The sequence below is a fragment of the Schistocerca cancellata genome, chromosome 2 (genome assembly GCF_023864275.1).
Source record: "Schistocerca cancellata isolate TAMUIC-IGC-003103 chromosome 2, iqSchCanc2.1, whole genome shotgun sequence".
NCBI lineage: Eukaryota > Metazoa > Arthropoda > Insecta > Orthoptera > Acrididae > Schistocerca > Schistocerca cancellata.
Window position 1 is genome coordinate 600,327,590 of NC_064627.1, and position 23,304 is coordinate 600,350,893.

A 23,304-nucleotide genomic window follows, 5' to 3' on the forward strand; every position below is an offset into this window, starting at 1 on the left:
TCCTGCTGGATAGAGATATTCTGAAACTTTCAAAAACAGACCTGTTTCTGGCGTGTGTGTCTTTATGCCCTTAGATACTTGGAATAAATGCTTCCAGTTTCTTACGTCCTTGTTACTTACACACTGTAGTGCATTTTTCAGGAGACAACCAGCGGACTTGGCAGTCTGTCAATGTGACAACCTTTTCCTTGATGTTGATGCCTGATTTTGTAAAATCATTATGATAATTTCTACAATGGAACTACTTTGGTCTTTTGGAGAAGACCTAAGAAGCCCGGTTCGAAATTATTTTCTTTTTTAAAAAAGAAATCAGGATTAGTTACATTTACTGGGAAATTCATTAGGCCAGGGGTTTTCAGTTTCTGATGTTTTACCGTGTACTATCATTGGCTGCTTGTTGCTCTCTGGTTTCCGATAGTTCTTAGGAATATATCAACGTACTCGTCCACCTCCGTCGCTGAGTGGTCATCGCGGCTGGCTGCCATGTGAGGGAGCCAGACTCGATTTCCGATACGAGCATGAATTTTTTCTTGGAGGAAGGACTGTTATGGGGTGCATTCAGTCTCTCGAGGAGATACTCGACCGATTAGCAGCGGTTCCGAGGTCAAGAAAGCCGGCAGTTATATGGAGAGCGGTGTGCTGACTATATCCCATCGATGCCGCATCTTATGATACCATTGGCCGAGGACGACATGGCGGTCTGTCAGGCCCAAGGACGTGGAACTTTACCTTTTCTCGTCACATTCACGGCAATAGTTTCAGAATCAGTAGGTAAAATATTAATTCATTAGCAAAAGTAGCTTCAGTGATAATAAAACCACTCCCTTTTGGTATGGATTTAAGTTAATATCATCCATACGTAGCCAAGAAAATAAAACTATGTAGATAAATGATAGATTCTGACTTTTCTTGGGATTGGCTGCAAGGCACTCCATGCCTTCCATGTATTCCAGCGACGCTTTGTGGGTAGTGGCTTTGAAGTTACCTTTCAAGTGTCCATTCTGTAACTCAAGGTTTCTGTGCCTCGGAGTCTACTCCTGTACGTCTACGTTCTGAGATTACTCTCACGGAAAAATCTCTTTGGCGACTTAGATTTATCCGTGATAGGGGTGGTTTAAATTTTGCACTGACGCCCGAAAGATTACCACTTGCTGTTTTTTTAATCTCTTCTGAACAGGCTGTTTTTAACTAAGTGCTGATGCTGCAGAGGATGTTACGAGGGAAGCATGTCCGTGTGTTGACTGGGACATGTCAAACTAAGAGTAACACACAGCAGCTTAGAGCGCTGCCTTCTGTTTGTGCAGACTGGATTCAGATATAGTTATTTTACCGGCAGACAAGGGCAATGGATGCTACAGCTGTGTTGCAAAAGCAGGATTACGTTAAAAAAAAGCAATGTTACATTCTGAGTCAGCTTATCGCAGTATCGGTGCTGCTCCTACAAAAGATGTTGACAGAAAGAATAACAACGTTTTGAAGAAAAGTTCCTTGTCACTGGAGACCATCAGGAGTCTTAATTCTTATCGTGCTGTCTCCTCTAGGTTACATAGCTTTTCGAAGATCCGCAAGAAAGGGGTTCCTCTTAGGTCGACAGTGCTCCGATATATCGTATAGCAAAACACCTTGAACCTTCTAATAGGTCGGTATTAACATGACATTAAGAACTCGCCGCGTTTCTTAAGTTGATTAGAGGGAATGTGTTTGAGTGGCTCTGATATTCTAGTAAGTTTTCAAGTGGTCTCTCCCTTCACTCGCGTTCCTCTGTCTGAGATGTTACAGTTAACTGAGCTTGGATTTCCTGTTGAATTAACGAACCTATTTCAACATGGGTTGACGTCCCCTTGCTTTTTATTCAGTGAGCAGTACTATGGGCAGACAGATGGGTTGGAAGCCTGTTGTTAGATATTATTGTCATCGAGGAACGTCCGTTCGAGTCGAAACCTGAGTATATTTTCAGGTTTGTAAACGATACTTTTGTTGTTTAGCTTCATGGTAGTGAGAATTTGAACGGGTCTTTTTAGAAAAACTGAATTCAATCCACTCGAGTATTCTTTTCACTATAGGGCTGGAAAAGGATGGCTGCCTTCCCTTCGTTGACGTGTTGGTAGGAGCAAGTTTGATGGAACGCTGGGACATTCTTTTAAAGGAAGAACATTCATTTGAATGTGCAGGATGACAGTTGTCACCATCCGCCTCAATGTGGAGGGGTGCTTTGTACCTTTGTTCACAGGTCCCACGTCATATCAGACGCTGAGACTTTTTCAGCTGAGAAAGCCCATGTTGAGGTCTCCTTTCGTCAGAACGGTTGTAGGGAAAAACAGATCAGAAGTGCGTTACAGTATCGAGTGCACCGGCTGAGTGATGATCATACCGAGGTGGCATCGAACTCTACAGTCTTTTTGCCTTACGTGGGGAGCATTTACAACAAGGCTGGTCGTATGTTGAGAAAATATGATGTGAAATGTGTTTTTCGATGTCCATCTAAGATTAGGTACTTTGTAGGATTCGTGAAGGATGATCTTGGTTTGCGTAACGCGTGTGCCTATCGTATTTGTTGCAGTTGTGGCGTGTTACATATTTGTCAGACTATCAGGACATTGGAGGACCGTTGTGCCAAGCCTGAGCGTTACATACGCTCACAACAGCCAGGCAAGTCTGCTATAGCAGAACATTGTCTTGGCAAGGGCCATCCTATGGAGTATAGCAAGGGTGAAATTCTGGCATGTACTTCCAGCTATTGGGACAGTGTTATTAAGGAAGCAGTTGAAATTGAATTAGGAAGTCATCTTACCAATAGAGGTTTTTGCTTAAATTCTGCGTGGAATGCTCTCTGGCTTCTCAAAGTACAGAGGGACAAGGTTAATGCTACGTCATCCGTTGGTTACTAATTTCCTCTGTGAGTAACTTCTGACGTCGGTCGTGTTTGGTTGTGTGATGGCGCTAATGATTACGATATGTGTATGTGTGTGTGTTTTATCTTATCAGAAGTGTCCTGCATACCTAGGTTGTGCACTTGTCGAATACCGATGACTGTCGATGACGTCACCCGGTCGCAGTCCCGGAAGTTACTTGAACATTGTACACGCCGACAGAAACTCAGGCTTCGTACTGTGATTCTGTTTTTTTTCCCCTGTTTCTTGACTGCTTTGAATTTTACTTTCAGGATTTAGTATTGTTTTGTCATTTGCACACATTTTTAGGGTAAGCGACAGCCTCTTGCAAATCTTTTTGTATCTTTGGTAACGGATTTTTCTTATGGAATTGAGATTTTTCATGGTATGGCAGGACATTCTTATACCTGTTGCTATCCATTCTCTTTATTGGGCATTGCTATTTCTGTGGATAATTTGGGAAACAACTGCTCAAAGTTTAGTTTAAAAACTGTGCAGAACTTAGAGCGTTTTTTTTTTATCTACATTGATTTCTGCATGTAATTCTTCCAAGCTTTTGGTTTAACGCTGTCGTTGAAAAAGCTCTAATTTCGGGATTACAAAGAGGTTTCTTCCAGTGTCTGCAGTCCCCGAAAATTTTACACTGTATGGTCCCCTCTAGTACAATGGAGACTACTTGTTGATTTCACAACACTTATCCTTCCATTCTACCTCTCTTTCTAGTCAATATTTTGCACACATACCTTTCCTCGCCGATGCCGCGGAGAACCTTTTTGGTTCTTGTCCTACCAGTCTACTTCGTTTTCAGCATTGCTTACGCAACACCACATGTCAGAGGGTTCAGTTCTCTTCCAGTTTTACTGAGTGCGTGTGTCGCTTCCTCACAGTGCAGTGCTTCAGACCTACACGCTCAGAAATTTAATTGCCAAATTACGGCTTTTGTTTGATACTAGTCGACGTCTACTTGGCGAGAATGGCCTCTTTTGCCTGCACTAGTCTACTTCTAATTCCCCCTTGGTCCGTCGTCATCCTCGGGTAATAACTTGATTATTGTGAGAACTGTATTTACTTTTAGAAAACCTTGTACATGTCATCTTCGTTAAATTGAGGATCCAACACGTCCTGCTCTGCAGTTATGAAATAACCACTTCGCCCTGAGTGGCACGTGACGGAACTTACGTGAGCTCACAGTGATAAAGTATCTTTTTTATGGCTGTCGTCTGACGTCATCACCCCCCTTGTATTCCGGAGTTACCAACTCGCTATCATCTGATGCGGCTCTAATAGTAATTATCACTCCCAGGCGACGGAAGTGACAACCTGTCGTAGCACGGAGAATAATTACTATTAATGAGTGTAGGTGTATGCGTGAGAAGCGGTCTGCGTCAGGACGTAACACGGGAGTGAAGCGGTCACGGTCGGGCGTCACTCAGTGCTTGTCACCAGCCGAGACGGGCCCTTCCTCCCTAAACGAGGGCCGCCCTTCCCAGAGCGGCACCAGCTGGTTTTGCAGGGCAGTCAGAGTTGCCCACGCTGGGCGCGCCAGCCCACGTCACGACCACTTAGGGCACATCCTCCTTAGCGAAACGCGCCCGTCTGCGCTCGGAGCAGGCGCTCACACTGCGTGTACTCGGTCGCGGCGCAGTGCAGGTCTCGCCGACAAGGACCGCCAGCCGTCCTGGTGAGTGAGCCCGTAACGTCTACTTGCTTTATTTGTAAGATTTTTTATTCTCGTCACGACTCGTCTGACTGCTTTCGTGCGAGTTTCTGTCCTGCGCCAAACTCTTATTTTCAAAAAAGCACTTATACCCAATCCCTGCATCTACATCTACATGGCTAATCTGCAGATCACACTTAAGTGCGTGGCAGAGGGGTCATAGAACCTCCTTCACAATAATTCTCTATTATTCCACTTGCGAAAAGCGCGCGTAAAAAAAAAAGAACTAACACCTATATCTTTCCGTCGGAACTCTGACTTCGTTTGTTTTATTGTCATGATCGTTTCTACTTACGTAGGTCGACTTCAACACAAACGTGCTCTTCTTCTTCGAACTTTCTCGATGTACTCTTAATCCTATTTGGTAATTATCCCACTCTACGCACGAGTACTGCAAAAGACGACGACCAAGCGTAATGTATTCAGTCTCTTTAGTACAGTGGTTTCCAATCTTTATGAGACCATTACCCCTGAGTACAATCAGATATTAGCGAGTTACTCCCCATTCCCGCGACCATCGTCAGCATTAGCGCTTAACCAAACTTCGGTCTGACAAACCCGAAATTGCCCAGAAATACACTGCTAATTTTTCCATTAGAAACGAAACTTTATACTTACTCGTGCAGTAGACTCGGTGTGAGATGATTCTGGACAGTTTCTGTACGCCAGGCGCAACTGCTTCGTATGTCTACAACGCGATTTTGTAAACGTCTCTTTGATAACGCCTCTTCATAGCTCTCTATATGCCGTATGCGCTTCGCATCTCAAAGCTGTTAAGAACGCTGCCAGGTGACAGGGATTTCCTTAAGTTCACTCGACTGTAGTAGTGCTTAGTAGTAAAGAATAAAAGTATTATAACTTTGTGCGTTATGGGGCAGTTCTTCACGCATCTCACTAGGGAAACTCTCCATCACATCGCACTCAGTTTTTATTTTACAGGTTCGTCTTATGTGATCAAGACGGGCCTGTAAAATAAAGTGCCGAAAATATGATCACGGACTCATTTTCAGACTTTATGGTTCAAATGTCTCTAACCACTATGGGACTTAACTTCGGAGGTCATCTGTCCCCTAGAACTTAGAACTACTTAAACCTAACTAACCTAAGGACATCACACACATCCACGCCCGAGGCAGGATTCGAACCAGCGAACGTAGCAGCAGCGCGGTTCCGGACTTAAGCGCCTAGAACCGCTCGGCCACAGCGGCCAGCTTCAAACTTTATGCCTGCAATTGATAACTCTTCAGATTTAGTGGTAAGATGGCCCAATGGATAGCTCGTCAAAAACTGAACACAGGTCGAGCATGAAAACACGATTAAGGTGTATTGAACTGTGAAAAGAAAAGCAAAATAGAAACAGTGAACGGCCCAAGCCTAACAAGTGCTATACTGAGCGCAACTGAAAAGCCGCGGCGTCGTGATTAAGTAATCACGGTGTTGGGCTGTAAACCAGCCGACCCGTGTTCGAAATTCCCTCCTGCTGTTTCTTTATTTATTTCATAACACTGAAATGATTGTTCTCTTTCTCTAGTCTTGGCAACTGTCATACTATGCATTGGTTATAAAATATGAGTCAGTAGTATGAAAACGTTGCCGTCGCAAGTAAATGTGACAAATAGTGAAAGCACGCAAGATACCATATAGACGTATCACAGAAATGAAAACAACAAATAAACGGGTGCGAACTATGTTACAACAAACTTCCAAAATGGAACGCAATTTCAAAAACATTAAAAACATATGTTTTGATAGAGCACAGAGAAACTGTATGATTATGAAACTGTTATGTTCATTTGTTGCAGCTTTTGTGACTATTATATTTTCATCATTTCCTTTGTTTGTGATCACATTCAAATTCATATGAACACTTATTTAGGGCAAGGAGCCGTATCTCACGCACTCACAAAGCGAATAAGTTAGGTGCGTCGGCAAAAAATTCCTATCGTATGACACACACACCGTCACTAATGCTGTGTGCGGGACACCAGACGTGTTTTGCGGTGGAGGATTCGGTTGACTTTTCGCCTTATCATCAAACGCTTGCGGTTCCCATTTGAAAGCCATTTCCTTTCGTCTGCTAATAGAGTAGTTGTGCAAAACCAACTGTCAATATAGGTCCCTTCCTTACACCCCGCTGTTGCAGACGGACGTTACACCACGACACATAAACAAATTCGAAAACAGCTTGCAGCGAAAAAAAAGGGAAAAAAATGACACGAGAGAGGTTTGAACACCGTCACCACTTAACCACGACGCCGTTGGTCTTTCATGCTGCTCTATATTACATATTATTCTTGTGCTTGGACCGTTCACTCTTTCTATTTTGCTTTTTTATCCAAAGTTCAGTACACCTTCTTCCTGCTTTCATGCTTGATCTGTGTTGAGTTTTGATGGGGAGTTTCCCTTGTCAGTGTTTATGACGTCATATCTCCTAACCTATGTGTGATACGATGATATATTTGTAGGTACATTCAGTGGCATTGTGTTGTGAGAAGAGTTAGTAGCAAACAAAATTATATGTTGTACCATGATATAGTTTTGGCGCCGCATTTAGGAAAAAGCGTGGATACTGTCTGCCAGATTTATTGGGAATAGAGTTAGTAACACGGAAGTAATAGATTTAAAGGTCATGCGACAGTTTTTCACACATCTCATTGTTTATGGTATCATAACTACTGAACTATATTAGACAGATAGTTCTTACCCAACAGTGATTATTGATTGACAGGAAGGGAAATGAGTGCCACGTTTATTTGAAATTGCTCCAGTGGTTTAGGAGGAGATGTGGAACATACATGCACACACTCATACATACATTCATACGTATGGATGAAGCAATACAGAGTACATTGCGAGTGCTACTTACAACTCCTTCTCAGAAAACAAAATTCATTGAGGGTAGACACTTTTTACAAAACATGGTTCCTCTACAGCACTCATCTCTCTAGATGACTTTATCCGCTCCTTGCAACGCTATTTACAATGAACTAAGTTAAAATGTGTGTACTATACGTATTGCTTGAAAATCACTTGATTGCTGGATTCGTTACTTTCGAACTGGCAGAAATTGGAAGGCTACAGGTGGCAAATGCTTTTTGCCCTATCTCAGTGAAGTAGCCGTTACATACAGTGGTCACAATGTATGCTGCATGTTACTTTGTTGTTAATAGTGGACATAATGAGAAACTAAACTGGTTTACTTCTGTGATACAACCACAAGAAAACGTAAATAAAGAAGATAAACACATTTGCATTTGAGAAACAAAAACAAAGAAGCAATAACAAAACCTTATAGAAGATTGCACTGCAGATACTACCGTTTCTTTTCAATGTCATCTTGCATAACACATTCTTTATTAATCAGTTGGCCTTGGCCTCTGAGCACTATGGGACTTGACTTCTGAGGTCGTCAGTTCCCTAGGACTTAGAACTACTTAAACCTAACTAACCTAAGGACATCACACACATCCATGCCCGAGGTAGGATTCGAACCTCCGACCGTAGCGGTCACGCGGTTCCAGACTGTAGCGCCTAGAACAGCTCGGCCACTCCGGCCGGCAATCAGTTGGCCTTCCTCGTAACTGGAGACACTAGTGATTTGGCATACTTCTCAGCAAACTGTCCAGATAGGCCTGTGGAATATTGCTCCATTCCTTCACAGCGGCCTCTGTGTGGTGTCTGGTGGGACAGGACGATTTCTAACAGCTCATTTAGGCATGACCGGTGCATTTTCAGTGCAGTTAAGATCTGGAGAATATGAGAGCCATTCTATCCGACTGCTACTATGCTCCACGCCAAAATATAAGTGAAATGTCTTGATAAGAGAGGCAGTCTACGACACAGGAGATGAACTTTCTCATTGCCTCCACACACGTATATCAGTACTGTCAGGGTGAACACTTATACTGGCTCATCACAAAAGAGCGTTGTGTCGTACAACTGCCTAGCCCACAGAGACTAGTTTCGTGCCCGTGCGACGTGAGCCCCTCTCTGAACCCAGTTTAGAGGAGTCTTGAGAGGTCTTCTGGCACTTAACTCCTGCTCGTGGAGCCTATTTCATATAATTTGTGTCTCTGGAAACTTGTTACAGATTCTAGAGACATTACTTTCCAAGATGCCACTCCGGCGGGTGTAAAATGAATGTGCGCAACGGAAAATAATAAACGTTAAAATGATGATTTGGCCATGTCTGACTACCTCCTGAAGCAGAGCTTAGGATCTCTCAATTTCTTTTAGATATCAATTACAATCTAAAGGTAAATGAATGAGGAAGGGAACTAACACTACTAAATGGTAAACGATGTTGCTCAATAAACACTAGTGGCCATTAAAATTGTTACACTACGAAGATGATGTGCTACAGACGCAAAATTTAACCGACAGGAAGAAGATGCTGTGATATGCAAACGATTAGCTTTTCAGAGCATTCACACAAGGTTGGCGCCGGTGGCGACACCTACAACGTGCTGACATAAAGAAAGTTTCCAACCGATTTCTCATACACAAATAGCGGTTGACCGGCGTTGCCTGTTGAAATGTTGGTGTGATGCCTCGTGTAAGGAGGAGAAATGCGTACCATCACGTTTCCGACTTTGATAAAGATCGGATTGTAGACTATCGCGATTGCGGTTTATTGTATGGCGACATTGCTGCTCTCGTTGGTCAAGATCCAATGAATGTTAGCAGAATATGGAATCGGTGGGTTCAGGAGGGTAATACGGAACGCCGTGCTGGATCCCAACGGCCTCGTATCACTAGCAGTCGAGATGACAGGCATCTTATCCGCATGGCTGTAACGGATTGTGCAGCCACGTCTCGATCCCTGAGTCAACAGATGGGGATGATTGCAAGACAACAACCATCTGCACGATCAGTTCGACGTTTGCAGCAGCACGGACTATGAGCTCGGAGACCATGGCTGGGGTTACCCTTGACGCTGCGTCACAGACAGGAGCGCCTGCGCTGGTGTACTCAACGACGAACCTGGGTGCACGAATGGCAAAACGTCATTTTTTCGGATGAATCCAGGTTCTGTTTACAGCATCATGATGGTCGCGTCCGTGTTTGGCGACATCGCGGTGAACGCACATTGGAAGCGTGTATTCATCATTGCCACACTGGAGTATCACCCGGCGTGATGGTATGGGGTGCCATTGGTTACACGTCTCGGTCACCTCTTGTCCGCATTGACGGCACTTTGAACAGTGGACGTTACATTTAAGATGTGTTACGACCCGTGGCTCTATCATTCATTCGATCCCTGCGAAACCCTACATTTCAGCAGGATAATGCACGACCGCATGTTGCAGGTCCTTTACGGGCCGTTCTGTATACAGGAAATGTTCGACTGCTGCCCTGGCCAGCACATTCTCCAGATCTCTCACCAATTGAAAACGTCTGGTCAATGGTGGCCGAGCAACTGGCTCGTCACAGTACGCCAGTCACTACTCTTGATGAACTGTGGTATCGTGTAGAAGGTGCATGGTCAGCTGTACCTGTACACGTCATCCAAGCTCTGTTTGACTCAATGCCCAGGCGTATCAAGGCCGTTATTACAGCCAGAGGTGGTTGTTCTGGGTACTGATTTCTCGGGATCTATGCACCTAAATTGGGTGAAAATGTATATTACTCGATCGGACTTCCTGCTTTGCTGACGCAAGCTGCAACTCTCTGCCGCCAGAGTGGTTCGAACTGTAGCGTCTAAAACGGTGGTGTGTAACGTAAGTATATCGTTGCATGAGAAACAACGTGCTGTAATCGAGTTTCTGTCCGTAGAAAACGTGCCTCCATTTGAAATCCGTAGAACAACGAAAGCTGTGCACGGCGACAATTGTATCGACATCAGTGATGTGCGACTTTCGGTTGTTCCTGCTCGTAATGAAGGAAGTGGTGGTGCCAACCTCAACGTGTGTGACAGGACGCTCACGTCAACCGACGAGACTCTTCGGAATTGGACTGATGAACTCATTAGAAAAAAACGTGGAATAACACAGACACAGCCGACCGTTGTGGCTGAGCGGTTCTAGGCGCTACAGTCTGGAACCGCCCGACTGCTACAGTCGCAGGTTCGAATCCTGCCTCGGGAATGGATTTGTGTGATGTCCTTAGGTTAGTTAGGTTTAAGTAGTTCTAAGTTCTAGGGGACTGATGACCTTAGCAGTTGAGTCCCATAGTGCTCAGAGCCATTTGTATTTTGAATTCATGTCTAAAGGCACCCCCACAAGCTGTGCAGAGTACTGCGAGTCCTTCAAGAAGCAGAAAGCACAAATTCTAAGAGTTCGTCCACACACTGGGTACCCTCTCCTTCAGCATGATAGTTCCAGACCACACGAGTGCTACGACATCAACAACAATCTGACGCCTTTAGTCACTGTCTTCTATCATCCCCCGACTTGGCCCCTATCCGATTTTCATCTGTTTTCAGTAGTTAAAGAACGGCTTCGAGGACTTCAGAATGACTATGTTTGAGAAGTAAATATGTAGACGCGAAGGATAGAATTCACATAGGAAATTCGCAGACATTACTTTTCAGCACGCCCTCGTATATGCAGTATGATAGGGCTGTCCTAACTGATATTTTATGCAACCAGCAATATTATATCTGGTGCTCAAAAACAACATGCGAGATTTTCATACTGTACTGTTCGCCATTCGAGAACTGTTGGTCCTAGAAAAAAAAGGAACTGTACCTTTTGTAGGAAATTAAATGTAGCTAAATTTTGTGTCGGTATACGTTCCCACTAGAGGTCGTGGTTTTCGAGTTATTCAAGAAAAACGTACAAAAGTGATCTTCAAACGCACCCATATTCTCAGACTCACCTCCCACTTGTCAGAATTTTTAGTGCGTTGTTCATGACATTTCAGTCTAACACTGTACAAAAAATTACGGCCCGCATCTCGTGGTCGTGCGGTAGCGTTCTCGCTTCCCACGCCCGGGTTCCCGGGTTCGATTCCCGGCGGGATCAGGGATTTTCTCTGCCTCGTGATGGCTGGGTGTTGTGTGCTGTCCTTAGGTTAGTTAGGTTTAAGTAGTTCTAAGTTCTAGGGGACTGATGACCATAGCTGTTAAGTCCCATAGTGCTCAGAGCCATTTGAAAAAATTACGGCTGTACCTTTTATTTCCCATATTACGACCTTTATGGTCTTCATTGACTGGTCTTATTACGCCACCGGTGTAGTCGAGAAGTTAAAAAATATAAATTTGACGTTCATGAAAATTTTACCTAACAGTTTCCTAAATTTTAACAGCATTAGTTAAACAATCACATCATTACATCGTTGTATCCGTCAGGCCCTGTGACTACGAAACTGATGTGCTTGTAAGTGTTAAGTTTGCTTCGAAATGGCAACAGCGTAACGTTTACAAAAGTCTTTTTCTCTTACATTACTCTCACGGGCCCGTTTAAATTAATAACGTTAACACAATGCACGACTATTCTGGTAGCGTAATATCCCAATGAATACAGACCAGAAAAGGTCGAATACCGGAAATACTATGAGTAGAAAATTTTTGTACAGTTGTAGGAGTTAGTGCCACGAAAGAGATATTAGAAATCCTAACAGCTGAGTGACGAGTGGAGGCGGAGCTGCGTTTGAAGGTCACTTTTGTACGTATTTCTTGAATAACTTGTAAACCGTGGCCTCCAGCGAAAACGTATCCCAGAAGAAAATTTAACTACATTCAATTTCCTGCAAAAAGGTCATGTTCATTTTTTTTCTGTAGGACTAATAGTTCGCTCATAGCTATCGAGAGAATACGAAAAGCTATTGCGTGGTTTCTGAAGGCGAGATATACATTTCGAGGAGCATAAAACGACATCAGTATGGGCAGCTGAATCAGGGGTGTGACGTTCTACAACAGTGTCAGACCCAGAGGACCACGCCATGCCGATTGACAAATGAGTCCTGTCTGCCACTGGCGCCATAGAGGCACAAACAGTGATAATATTGTCACCAATGGCGAGAATATCTGTGGTTTCTCTACATTAGGAACAACAGGAAAGCGTAACAACGTTGATACACAGACGGGAAACTACCGTATTTTATAGAAGCGCTGTGCACCATTACGACATACGTCGTTCATCAGTTAACCATACTTCTTTAATTTCCGAGGCTATTGGAATTTCGAAAAACGTAACCGTTGCTGTTTTTGTTAATCATGTATATATCTACTAACTAGAACACATCCTAACATTGGGCTGTCTACATGCAGAGACAGGGAGAATGAACCCTAAACGCGTGATGTCATCACTGTAGTATAAAGCACTACACTTCCTTATCAGTGATATCATCAAAAAACATCCCTTTTCCCCATTCCCTCTTGCTTTCTCCCTTCTGCATCGTCTAATTCCAGCCAATCAGAATCCAAGATGGTGAAGTTAGCCCAGTTGCGCTAGAGGGAAAATTTAAAAAAATCCTAAATGGTGGAACTAGATCAGTTGCGCCATGGATCCCTCCCCTCCCTTTATGTCCTTTCCAGCCAATCACAGTATTAAACTGAAAAAGCCAATCAGAATCCAAGTTGGTGGAACAAGCCCAATTTTGCAAGCAGAAAATTTAGAGTCCTCCTCGTCTCCATTCAAGTCATAGTGAAGTATTAAAATGGTATAGAAATTGTGGCATGATCGATCATATGCAGCAAAAATTCATAATCCTCACTTGAAAGTAAATGATAGGCATTATGAAAGTCAAAGATATTTTTAGGCACATTAATACCTGTATTTAATAGGAATGATTCTAAGTGATGCATAAAATAGTGCGTATAGCGATATTCATACTGATGCAAAAAATTATGTAAATTATTTGAATTGCAGAATTTCAGAGTACTGTAGAGAGTATTCAAATGTGTCTGAACATTCGTTGTTCTTGTATTTATTCAAAAGTATTATCTAAAGGGTGTAACTTACAATATTTCATAGTAGTAGTAGTAATATACCTCAACCAGTATTGAGAACAGAAAAAAACCTGGGTGCTTTACTTTTCAGCACGCCCTTTTAACATGTGTTAGGTGTATAACTGCAGATGAGATAATTGACACCTTAATATGCACCCACTTTATAGTGTTAGTTGTTTTTTCTCTGTTTCTAATAGTCTTCCCCTAAACACATCACTTAATTTACTATCTGATGTTTTTTGCGTGTAAGAAGATTTAATGCAGCTGGGAGAAGAAGTCAAGGAAGACATGGAAGCTAAACAGAAAAAGGCCCAACGCTTGAACTGATGATGATGACTTTTCTGTATGGTCGTAACTGCACCACTAAGAGGATTGTACCTGTCAGTGTAAACTAACAGTTTTGCACCCACACTTCAACATCTGACTTGCTGTCCATAGGAAAATAAGCATCAATGGCTTGCTCTTGTCACATGTACTTGGAGGTACTAACTAACCTAAGAACATACTACTCCTAATAGTTATAATAATGAATCGGCAAGTCAAGTAAATACTGATGTAATGTTACACAGTAGGATGGTCTGAAACAGTGGGAAAATGTTGTACGGTTGTTAGTTGCAGTATAGGCTATGCTGAGAAATAATTCTTAAGAAAGAAATTCGATAAGTTGCGCCGTTTCCGATTTAATTAGCGCTGAAGTTAGCCAATTAGGTCGTCGGCGCGCAAAGTCAAACCAAACAATAGAGCGATACAAAAATTAACATGGAGTGGTAGTGAGGATCAAACCTGAGCCAGTGACTGAGCAGTCTCGTGTGCAATCATCTACGCTATGAGAACATCTGACGCATATGGTATCTTGCAGATTGCTTGAATCCGGGCGAGAAACCATCTGATTGGCTAATTTCAAAAATAATTAAATTGGAAAAGCTTCAATGTGTCGAATTTTTTCTTAAAAATTATTTCTCAGAGAAACTTCCCCTGCAACACTCTTATAAACTATTCATACTACTTCTGATCATCCTGTATGTTGCTACTGTGAGGAATATGTTGATTTAAGGTGTCTCCATTGCGTCTTTTGCGTTAAATTAGTTGCTGGTAACCAGCAACATAGGATCACAGAACAAACCATTAGTCATTTCCTCAGAAATGTCCTAGAGTGTAAGAGCACAGTGGCCGGAAACGGTATTTGCGGTGCAAACACTGCCAAACAGGCGTCTTGGACCAGGCCGCGGAGTTGTATACCGTAAGGTAGTCCTGCGCTACGAGAATAAAGCTTTATGTCCCCTTGAACCAACTTACGACCTAGATAAAGTTTCACCTACGAATACTCTATATGTACGACATAGGCTAGAATCTAGTGTACCACAAACGGCTTAGGAAAACTATTTCACATTTGTGTGTCCTCCCAGATTACGTGAGCACAAACAGACAAATCAGCTGGTCATACTTAAAAATGAAGAGGTCTTATGTACTGCAAAAAACAACTACTGTATTAAATATCTATATGTTAGAAGGACGATTGCTCCTCGCTTTTCCTGCTCGTGGCTATGTGCTTCTTAGAGGTAGAGTTGTCGGACAACTGTCTCTACCTACACTGCTCTGAAATATACAATATGGGATTCATTCGATGAACTAAACATTTTATTAAAAATTCTTTGGTGACCACCTGTACACAGCAGAATAAGTATTCTTCTTAACGAATCGTCGTTTCATGCTGAACGTAAGCGTGTAATGACAGTGTTACCAGCTACGTGCAATACACACTGTCGACTTGTTTGAGATTTTAATGTGATTTCGTACACATCTAAATGAAATAAACAGTCTAGTAACAATGATTTCGTAACCAACCAACTCACATAACATAAATTTTGTCTTCTTTATTCAAGCATTTGTTCAAACTGTTGATTATGGTCTCAAAGGAACATTTGCAATCGCCTTTCGAAAGAACGATGAACATATGTAATTATAGTAGATGGTATGGCAGAGCATGTACTGGCGATTCGATGACACGTATCGTCTGGCGTAGTTGGGGCTTCGTCATAGGCTGCATCTTTGAGTTCTTCCCAGAGAAAGAAATCGAAAGGAGTCAAATCGGGGGACATCGCAGGCCATTTGACAACAGAAATTTGTCGTATCCAGTCTCCAGGAAAGTTTTCATTCAGTATTTGCGTTGCAAGGCGGGACAAGCGAGCTAGACAACCATCGTGTTGGAGCCACGTACTCTGTTGAATATCCACTGGTACCTCTTCTAGAAGAATCGGCAGAATGTTCGTCAGAAAGTGTGTGTACGAATGTCCATTTAGCACGCCTGAGATGAACTACGGCCCTATAATTTTCTATGATGCCGCAGCATACGTTTAATCTCCACGACCGTTGAAGTTGCACCTGACGAAGCCAGTGTGGATTTGCGGCTTCCCAGTAGCGCATGTTATGCAAATTTACACTAGCGTCGTTAGTATACGCTTCTTCATCGGTAAAGAGCACTCGTTGGAAAAACGTAGGGTCGTGTCTCAGTTGCTGAAGGGCAAATCAACAAAAATCTGTATGACGTTCGAAATCACGGTCGTCGAGTGCCTGATCATGTGACAGATGATAGTGATGGAAATTCTGTCGATGCAGGATGCGAATGACACTCGTCACGATATACAAGTAGTATATCCAACTTCTCATCATGAATGTACATGGCTGTACGCAACGAATGTTGAAGCAGAAATGAGCGGCCTGCGGCTCAGACAAGTAAACAGGAAAACGTGTTGAAATTCTAACACAGCAGGGCACGAGAGCTCTGTTGGGTGATGTTTCCGGTCACCGTGCTCTCAGATTGTATAAAATTTATCGCATTTTTTTAGGTGGGGTTCAACGGCAACATTCACAAACGCTACGTCACTGTAATTTTCTTCTCAAGAACTATCGAATGCAGTTATAAAAAGTATACGGTTCCCTTTATCAAATGTACTTGATTCAATATCTCCATTAGTAGTGGCTTAACCGAATAAAAGAATACTTGCTCTTTGACGCTCTAACATTTGCCGAACCTCGTGATGACTGGGTGTTGTGTGATGTCCTTAGGTTAGTAGTTAAGTAGTTCTAAGTTCTAGGGGACTGATGACCATAGATGTTAAGTCCCATAGTGCTCAGAGCCATTTGCCGAAAACCGTGTTTCGATATGTGTACGAAATGTGTACGAAATAAAAAGGGGTGTCGCGTTTTACGTGACGCACCCTGTGTACCTTCTTCTTGTTATTTATCAGGTTTCTCTATTTTTTTGTAAATGTAAATGGAGTGTCTTTCTTATTCTGTAACCCACGTGCAATAAACAGTGTTGTAATAAATATGGGTGAAAAGAATGTCGAAAATCGGCCATTGGAGTACGGGGATGGAGTGAACACATGGACTAACTACACTGGAAATCGTAAGTAACATAAAACAGTAATTTAACAGTACGAAACTTGTGTTACAAAAGTTATTGGTAACTTGAAAACATGAGAAAAACATGAGAGAATGTAATGTGTGTTTTCGTTTGTTTGTTTGTGTGTGTGTGTGTGTGTGTGTGTGTGTTTGTTTGTTTGTGTGTGTGTGTGTGTGTGTTTGTTTGTGTTTGTGTTTGTTTGTGTGTGTTTGTTTGTTTGTGTATGTGTGTTTGTTTGTTTGTTTATGTGTGTGTGTGTGTGTGTGTGTGTGTGTGTGTGTGTGTGTGTGTTTGTTTGTGTTTGTGTGTGTGTATGTTTGTTTGTTTGTTTGCGTGTGTGTGTGTGTGTGTGTGTGTGTGTGTAAACAAACTTGTATTGCAGGGCACTGAAGATGCTTCACAAATAAAAGACGGAACATACTTCCATGAAATAATTAGTATTCGAGAGGGAAATCAACGTTTGTTAGAGAAATTCCTATTACTTCAAAAATACTTCCAGCTAAGATCAAGAATGGGGCTCGAATGTGTCTAAGTTCAATATTTTGCACCGCTGTATTTATTTTTAGACTCCCAGCGTTAATAGTTACACTCGTTCTCCAGCCAAAAGTTTTAAAACATTGAGAAGGGTTCGTTTTAAGATGTTACAAGGGTTAAATAAGTATTTTAAAAATTTCACCTCCAGAGAACTTTTCTTTTGGTAGGCGTCGTTTGTAGTGAGCCACCATCAGCAATATCTCCCTTTGGCTTTTCAGTATTCGGAGAGGCAGGTTTTCCTCGTTGCACGTGCATATCGCGAAAGACAATAGGCTGACGTGAGTGCCTATTACGGAATCTTAATCAGATAGCATAGTGCATGTTTGCTCGACTGATGACAGTAGCATCATGGCTAATGACGCACTCGTAACGTGCAAACTACAGGAAACACATGCTCGTTTATACCAGTACGTAATACTGAAACGAACTGAAAGCTACTATAAGACCCGAGTACTGTTCAACGTGCTTGTCATTTGTGACAAAGGTCTCTTGGAAACAGATTCCCAAAGTGCTGGCGTGTCTTGTTCTAGCTGTTTGGTCGGTCAGTCGTGCTCTGTAAAGTGCACAGACGGTAAGTACAGGGTGCCGGGCTCAAGTGTGGCAGAGTGTGCCCCCATAGATTTCGGGACGCCGTGTGATGCTTGATCACATTGATGTGTAAGTAATGTTGAAAAGATTACTTCAGATGTCCGCCATTACACTACTGTCTTTCGTACTGCAATCAGAAGCAGTCTTTGACTGAAAGGATCGAGTGGAAGCGAGTGACAAACACTTTTTTGCCAAGGGAACACAATAACTTTTAGCCCATGAAGTTTCTTTATAAGTAAAAAAAATATTAACAGATAGTGACCGGGAGCAGCCACACAATTTCAATGACAGTCAGTATCAAACACGACTTAACTCTAGTTTCTCTGACGAGGAACCGCTAATTTGAAATGCATCAGTATACAGTCATGTTTTATAATATGTGCTTTGATACTCTGTAAATCATCATTAATGCTTGCAGTGGGTACTTTTTATTGTATCTTACATTAGACTTTTTTTATCGATATATTAACAGATGGAGCATTGAAAGAATAATTGTCTGCTTCTGTATGAGCTGTTAGTGTTTAATTGTAACTATACATTCTCTAAGGGCTAACTCGTAATTAAGTGAAGAACATTCTTTGCTTATGTCGTGAACGGTAGTTCTTACATTTTTCTAACTTTCTTGCGAGAAATCCACTGCATTTCTTCTTACTGCTGCTAGCTAACATCAGACGCAGCAATTTTGTTGCTTTGAATATCTCAAATTATTTATTCTAAACCTTTCGTAATTATACAGGTTTGGGTCATTCTACCGTACATGGAAGTTGCAGAAGCGAGAAACTCCTGAATGAAACGCACAGTAATCGCAATAATCTAATCTATTACCGTTGTCTTAAAAGTCACCCATAATGTTGCAGTTAAACATTCAAACTATTGGTGAGGCGTCAGTCCCTGTTTTAATAACTTCACAAGAAATAAAATCTTGTCATCAAGTATTTAGTCTCAGTGGTTTCAGCCTGACTGTAAAATATACTTTTAATCAGAACACAATGTGTGGTAATATGTCCTTTCCTCTCATTAACACACTCTATGTTGTAGTTAATTAAGCTGTAGTTATTTTTGGACTAGAAACGTAGGTGGCAATTTTGAAAACTTTAAATTAATTTTTTCCCAGAATATTCATGCAAATATTGCCCCACCATTAATCACAGTTTTAGTATTCCCGCAAATGGACATCGAAATGAAGGCATCAGAGCTGGCGTGGCTGTCGCAGCGGGATAATACATAATGCATCCGCGAGGGTGCGTGCGAAGTGTGTCACACGCAGAGCCTCTGACACAGATTTTTACCTGCCGGCTCCAATAGGCCTGGTCGGGTTGTCATGCCGCTCATTTCAACAACACCCGCTGGCTAAGCCTTCGTCTCGCCCAGTGCTCTGTTCTGTGTGTTCCCTTGTCAGTGCCTCGCTCCCCTTCGTGTTCGTTCTCTATGCAATTTTCGGACTCTCTGCGCCCACGTAGATTAACACTCAAGCAGTGTGCGAAGCCGGTTTTGTTTCGCAAAATCTGAACATGAACTGTATAAATGGAAGAAAGATTTACACGAAGCACGAAATATGCGCCAAACGAAACTCGCAAAAGTGCAGAAGGGAAACTATTCCAAAGATTTATAACTGCTCCTGAGAGTCGGTGCACTGTTACCGAGGGCGATCAGACAGACAGGTCGCTCTGAATTGCAAGGGACGTGAACATTACTGATTTGCAGGCTTCTTCAATCCGGTTACACAGATTCAGGAAATTACACGAAAAAAAAAGTCGCAAAATTGCAAAGATTACTTCAAGTAAACGTGCGGAGAAGGGGTCATTAATAGGTAGTACTATAGAGAAATTCGTAGCTGACGTGAAGACTAAGCTTCCTGTTATTTCCTAAAGTGCTGTGTGTAAAGCCAATCAGTCAGATATTGTGCAGGAATTGCGTGCAAACCACACGTTATCATTTTGAGCGAAAAAAATAAGACATAATCGCTTAACAGTCGATGAACGTTATGACGTATTCGTTATCAACAATGCCGGTGATAATTACCAGTGGATTACTTTTTACGCAGCTTTATAAATGTCTTCAGGAACGTCAAGGCCAATTAGGACCAAAAATTAAATACAATATTTAGTTGCAAAAATCTTGTAATTGGTGTAGCGAAATCTGAAGAAACGGAAGAGAATAAATTTCAGTACTATATCCCAAACGTCTTCTGAGCAGCCGGAGAAAATAATTCTTTGATTTTGTTGGACACTTGACCTGAACAAGTCAACACTTCTGTCTTTAGGACAACAACGAAAAGACTGTTCATATAATTCGAATTCCACCGGGAACTAGCAGTTTGATTCAGCCTCTCGATAAAGAAATTCTTCGACGATGTAAAGCAATTTCAAAAATTGTCTGACAATGCAGTATCCGATAGATCTGTGTAATTTTATGATTATCAGCGGGCCGTATTGTATTTCAGAACAACGGCCACGACTATTATTTACTATATACCAGTTTTATCTAAACGAAACTAGCAATTACTGTGAAGTGCCTGAATACATTAGTTTTCCTTTTGTCAGATGTGCCTGGTGTGAAGAAAACGTTTGTTTTCGTCATTCAATAGACATTTAGGATTTTTGTGACGACTGCAGGGAATGAACAAGAATGTGTGACATTGTTAGTAAAATATACGTTACTGAAAAATTACTATACGAACTGTGCTATAGGAATTGCTATAAAACATTTCATGTCAATAAACGAACATCCCGGTTGATGGAAATCATCTGGGATGTAACATACACTGAATTGAATGTCCTCTGGTAGTCATGTAACAACTACATCTGCAAGAGTTTAGTTGTCATTATGAACTGCATGTTATTCAATCAATTATTGATTTCAGACATTCTTGGTATGGTTCAAGTGCTTAAAATTCGAGTGAATGCACTTTGGATTTTCCGCTATGTTCTCTTGTCACGGCTGCGTTTGCTTACTCGGAGATTGGCTTGCCTAGCAGGAAGGGTTGTACAAACCAATTTTTTATGAAATTCTTTGTGAGACATAAATAAGTAACTTTAACATTTTTTTTTAAATACTGTGAAAAATTTCAGTACAGGTTTCGATATGTCGAATTGGACCCTTGCGGGTTGTCAGAAATACAGAAATACTCATTCTTAAGGCTCTCTTGCTGAAAATCACTCAGTTTACTGGACTCAGGTAGTATGCAGCGCACGCAGTTGTTATTGTTGTGGTATTCTGTCCAGAGACTGGTTTGATACAGCTCTCCATGCTACTTTATCTTGTGCAAGCCTTTTCATCTCAGAATAACTACTGCACCCTACATCCTTCTGAATTTGCTTAGTGTATTCAGCTCTTGGTCTCCCTATACGGTTTATACCCACCACGCTTCCCTTCAATACTAAATTGATGATCTCTTGTTGCCTCAGAATACGTCCTACCAAGCGATCCCTTCTTTTAGTCATGTTGTTCCATAAATTCCTCTTCTCACCAATTCTATTCAGTACCTCCTCATTAGTACGTGATCTACCCATCTAATCTTCAGCATTCTTCTGTAGCATCACATTTCGAAAGCTTCTACTCTCTTCTTGTCTAAACTACGAGGGTAATCCCAAAAGTAAGGTGTCCTTTCTTTTATAAGTACATAGACCTGTTTATTTCTACAATGGTTTACATCAGTTTACAGCTTGAACATTTGGCACATAATCACCATTTCTGTCGGTGCATTTTTGTAGACGCTGCGGCAGTTTTTGTATGCCCATTTCATACCAGCTCGTCGCCATGCTGTTCAGAAAGTTATGAACCTCTTCTTTCACCTCGTCGGAGCTGAATCGCTCTGACCACAATTAACGCTGACAGGTATTGTGAGACTCTGAAAAAACTCAAACGGGCAATTCAGAACTGGAGAAGAGGAATGTTGGGCAAGGGCGTACACATTCACCATGACAACGCTCGCCCACGCATCGCTCGGCAAACCGTTGCTCTCCTGCAACAGTTTCAGTGGAACGTGAGATGATGATGTTTGGTTTGTGGGGCGCTCAACTGCGTGGTTATCAGCGCCCGTACAATTATCCAATCTTTGCTCAGTCCAATGTCGTCACTTTCCGGGATGATGATGAAATGATTAGGACAACACAAACACCCAGTCATCTCGAGGCAGGCGAAAATCCCTGACCCCGCCGGGAATCGAACCCGGGACCCCGTGCTCGGGAAGCGAGAACGCTACCGCGAGACCACGAGCGGCGGACAATCAGTGGAACGTAATCACCTACCCACTCAATAGTCCTGATTTGGCGCCCTGTGACTATCGCCTGTTCCCTAGGTTAAAAGAACATTTTGCCCGAAAGCGATTCAGCTCAGACATTACGGTTGACGGCTACAGCATGGCCACTGTCGCCACCTTTCTCGGTGTCGACGTCCCACCTGGTATTTTTCTGTGCGGTGAGGGCGCAGTTCGCCTACTCTGCTGCATGCGGGCCATTCCGCAAGTCCATCTCGTGCGGAGAGCCCGTCTGCGTCTAGAAAATGCGCTCGCTGGTGGGTGCATGCCGTCTTCTAGAGTGTGGAGTGGCCACGGCTGCTGCGTCAGTGACCGGCGGCTGTGGCAGCTCTGCGCCGGCGACGACGCCCGCCTCGCTTGCACCCTGAGGTTTATCTGGGCGCGGACGTCTTCTAATGAATTCTCTTACTACTTTGGTTTTGATGAAAGTCTGTATGTGTGTGAATGCAGCTTGCTTTGAACTTGGTCAGTAATGTTTTGTCTGTACAGAAGTGTATCTGTCGCCTTTATCGCTCTCTCACCCTCACACACAATTCTGTACAATAAAGTCAAGGGCTTAGGTTTTCTATCAGGCTTATCCATGCAAAGACAGACAAAAAAAATTATACTAATGGGAGGATTCTGAGTAACTTCTAGAATTCCATTCGCTCTCTCTCTCTCTCTCTCTCTCTCTCTCTCTCTCTCTCTGTCCTTTATCTGTGTACAGTTAAAATACACTCCTGGAAATTGAAATAAGAACACCGTGAATTCATTGTCCCAGGAAGGGGAAACTTTATTGACACATTCCTGGGGTCAGATACATCACATGACCACACTGACAGAACCACAGGCACATAGACACAGGCAACAGAGCATGCACAACGTCGGCACTAGTACAGTGTATATCCACCTTTCGCAGCAATGCAGGCTGCTATTCTCCCATGGAGACGCTCGTAGAGATGCTGGATGTAGTCCTGTGGAACGGCTTGCCATGCCATTTCCACCTGGCGCCTCAGTTGGACCAGCGTTCGTGCTGGA

At 42.6% G+C, this 23,304-nt stretch overlaps 1 protein-coding gene across 4 annotated transcripts in view; it reads left to right on the forward strand.

Moving 5' to 3' along the window:
- The first annotated feature begins 4,383 nt into the window (after positions 1 to 4,383).
- LOC126162245 (esterase FE4-like) overlaps positions 4,384 to 23,304 on the forward strand; it is a 218,748-nt gene continuing 199,827 nt past the window's right edge. Inside the window, exon 1 of one of the 4 annotated variants that reach the window (XM_049918621.1) lies at positions 4,384 to 4,572. The gene's annotated coding sequence lies outside the window, so the exon portion shown is untranslated. Of the gene's footprint in view, positions 4,573 to 17,920; positions 18,099 to 23,304 lie in introns of those variants that run through there. The other 3 variants (XM_049918617.1, XM_049918620.1, XM_049918619.1) reach the window with 3 other exon arrangements.